Source organism: Poecile atricapillus, chromosome 3 (assembly GCF_030490865.1).
Source record: "Poecile atricapillus isolate bPoeAtr1 chromosome 3, bPoeAtr1.hap1, whole genome shotgun sequence".
NCBI lineage: Eukaryota > Metazoa > Chordata > Aves > Passeriformes > Paridae > Poecile > Poecile atricapillus.
This window is the reverse complement of record NC_081251.1, coordinates 83,349,035-83,353,095: the sequence shown is the minus strand read 5'-3', so window position 1 is coordinate 83,353,095 and position 4,061 is coordinate 83,349,035.

Here is a 4,061-nt window from a genome sequence, read left to right as displayed (position 1 = left end):
TGTCACATTTATCTTTTATGATCAGAGTTTTTCATTCTCCAGGCTTTTCTTTACGTAACTATAAAATATTATAGTAATATGTGCTTTCTAAGTATGGACGACCCAACAGGATAAACCTGTGAATCTGGGTCACTCTCATTACAGCCGAGTATCCCCAGAACATCTCTTAGGATCTGTAACATATGTAACGTACGTACATATCTAACAAGTAATTTTGAAGAGCTCACTAATTTTCCTCATTTAAAATCTTGGATGATTAATTGTTGGATTTGAATACATTTCTTCTGCTTTTGATCAGCCAACATCAAATTATAGACTTTAACATAAATTCTAGACATTTTGCAACCTACTTGTAACCACATTCAGGTTTCCTAATTTTTCAAGAAGGGGGAAGGGCTGTTGGATGCAAAGTGAGCGCTGACCTGCACTGACCCCTTCTGGAAAGCACCAAGAATGTACCATTGGAAACAAACCTGCACTGGTCCTGGGGGTGCGTGTGGGAACTACTTGACCTAATAGCTTTTTCCATCTTGATTCCTATGACTTTTAATCATGTTTGGTTGGAACAGTCTCAGCCTTCAGAAGCTATTTGCATGGGTAAGGCTCTGCAGCAAATATACCAGTCATCCATTAACATCCAGTGGACCAGAAAAGGCTTGCAGGACCAGGAAAGTTTCTCTGTAGATAGAAGCAGATACACTAATACATTACCAGAAACAAGAAAAATAAGAAAACATAGTTCATTTTCAGACAAGAACATAACACAAATTAGTATGAAAAGAAAAATGGAGCCTTACAGAACATCTACGATGTGTAATCCCAAAGCAGTTCAAACAAGGGAATACAATTTCTTTGAGAACAGTCCTGTAAAATCTCTGGAGGCTGTGAGCAGTTAGGGTATAAGTTTCTCAAGTAAAATATGTTGCTTCATTGCTCCTGACCAGACCACATTTGGGAGTACAGATTTAATTTTTATTCAAAAGGAAAAGGACTGATTCTTCAACGGCCAGTGACATCCTGTTCTGCTCCTTGGAAACGTCCAGTTCTATCTAAAGTGGATGACCCACCACAGTGCTGACAAATCACAGACCACGGCTGAACCAGCTTACAGAAAGAAAATCACTTTCTTTTCTCTCATGTACAGGGACATAGTATTCAGGGCTATATAGCTTCTTTCCTGAACACAAGAGCTTGATGGAATAAACACATTCAAAAATTATCTGCAAGAAATCAGAAATATGTCAAATTTCCAAATTTGGAAATAGATTATGGGCTTCAACTCAAATTGGCACATGCTTTGTTTTCGATGGTCTGCACTACTAACAGTTGAAGAAATATTCACAAGACCGAAAAAAAATCTCAGGAGAAGAGACAAATTGCTCAACCCAAGCATGCAGGTTTTTAAGAATGCAATTATCTTCCTCTTTGGATTGAATTATTTGTCACTTAAACACCTTTACAGACAGCATTTCTTTGAAGGTGAGGCAAGCAAGTGGAGTACTTACTGCATTCGAACTATCACCATGTTGCTGATTTCTTTCTGTCTGACCAAAAGCCACACTGCTGCTTAAGTATCTGCTTCAAAAGTTTCATGACATGGAGAAAGTTTTGAACAGCCACTAATCCTCTGTCTATGTAACTTTACCATGGTGAGCCAGCATCATGCTTATCAGCTGTTGATTTCCATCCCATAAAGAGAGCCATCCCTTACGTTTTCCCAATCACAAGACTCAACAAAGCCAGGAGAAGAAATTGCATTTATTTTAAGTCATTGAATAAACTCTTCTGTTAGGTTGTTTCTTCCCCTAGGATAGAGCTCACTTTATAAAGAAAGAAAAAACAACAACCAACTCAAAAATTGTGACTTCACTACACCACTGTGCCCAGAAATGTTCCTTCTCCTCATAAGGAAATAATTCCCAGACTGGATGGCAGTAAATATTTTGTTTGGCTCTTATGTTTAAGCTTTTGGACAAGTTGAAAATCACTCTGCTTCTAGAAATCATTATATAGCATAAAGCAATAAGAGAGGAAGAGGTCTCTTCCGGCAAGCATTCTTACTCAGTTTGTTCTCTGAATAAATGGGATGGCCCTGCTTTCACTGCTTGGCATAAAGCACAAGAGTCTGGACAGAAGCCCTGCCTGCATTCCCACTTCTTTGGAAAGTCCCAGAGTTGAGAGCTTAGACCTACAACATAAAGAGATTTGCAAAGCAGACTGTAACAAGAAGCAAGCATAACACACAAGAGGAAGGAGATGGAAGGACCTCCTGTGATAGCAAGATCAAATTATATTTTACAATAAATTTTACATTTATGTTGCAGTTTACATTTTGCACTTTTTAGATACAAACTCCGAAAAACATATAAAACATCTTAGATGAGCACTGCTGATCAGTGATGAAACAGAATGTCCATCAGCGTGCATGACTCACAAGTGATTTTAATTTACTTTGTTAGTTTTCACTTTCTGGATTTTTTTTTAAGAGTTGAAATGACAGAAAACAAACAAGCACTTGGAGAAACTCCATGAATGACCTTTGCCCTCAAGTACAGTTCAACTCAAGTACGTTCTTCACAAAGATGCAGCATTACCATCTAAGACAAATTGTTTCTTGGTATCTGAATTCCCAGTGGACTATGTGGGTCTGAGCAAGCACCTCTAGGCAACCATCCACCAAAGGCAGGTGTAAGAAGTGATGAGGTATGCTAAGAAAGATGATGGGGAAAATGATCTCTCAGCAGCCTTCAAAAACTGTCAAAGGCAAGTGATATTAAAACAAAAATGTAAAGTGTTTAAACCTGACTGACTGTTTACAAGAGTTACGGCCTGGCAAGACACTGCTTCAAATTGTCACCTGCTGAAACACACAAAGCACTGCAGGACCAGGCAGGAACCTCAAGATTCCTGGAACATACAGGCGTGATAATGCTGATTTGAAACAAACCCCTTCCCCGAATCCCACAGCTGGTCTGACACCCTGATGGATGTGGGAGTCACGCCAGAGCCCATCCAAACAGAGGAGCCATATAGTTGAAGTAAAACTACCTCAGTCTTCCCTCACTGCAGAGCTAGGAGATTCAAGAGCTGTGGCAGGAGTGTAGCTCAGGCTTCCACAACACAAAGGCATCGCTACCTCTTGATTTACCTCCATCCTCCTAAACATGAGCCAACATGTGCCCAGGTGGCCAAGGAGGCCGATGGCTTTCTGGCTTTGTGAGCAATAGTGTGGGGAAGAGGACGTGGGCAGTGATTTTCCTCCAGTACTGAGCACTGGTGAGGCCACACCTCCACTGCCAGGTCCAGTTCTGGGCCCCTCACTGCAAGGACATTGGAGTGCTGGAGTGTCCAGAGAAGGGCAACAGAGCTGGTGAAGGGTCTGGAGCACAAGTCCTATAAGGAATGGCTGAGGGAGCTGAGGGTGTTTAGGCTGGAGAAGGCTCAGGGGAGACCTTATCACTCTCTACAACTCCCGATAGCAGGCTGTAGCCAGGCAGGGATCGACCTCTTCTCCCTGGCAACCAGTGCCAGGACAAGAGGACACAGCCTCAGGCTACGCCCGGGGAGGTGTAGGCTGGACAGCTGGAGAAATTCCTCTGCAGAAAGGGTAATTCGACATTGGAACGTGCTACCCGGAGAGATGGTGGAGTCACCGTCCCTGGAGGTGTTCAAGGAAAGACCGGATGTGGCACTCAGTGACACAGTCTAGTTCCCATGGTGGCGTTCAGTCACGGGTTGGACACGATGACCTCAGAGGTCTTTTCCAACCTAGCTAAATTTGTGACGCTGTGATCCCAGCTGACACGACCGCCAAAAAGCCCAAGCCCCCAAACGAACGAACGAGCAAACAATCCACAACAACAAAAACCCCAAAAAACAGAAATACCCAAGCCAAATACCAACCACAGTAAGCCTAAAAGAAACAAACGAAAACCACCCCACAGAGAAGACGCTGAGCGGGGTAGACGACACCTCCCTCCCCCCGTGCTGCCCCTCAGACAGCGGTGGGGGGGCACGCGCCCCGAAATGGCGGCGGCAGCACCGCCCCCTCCGGCGGAAGC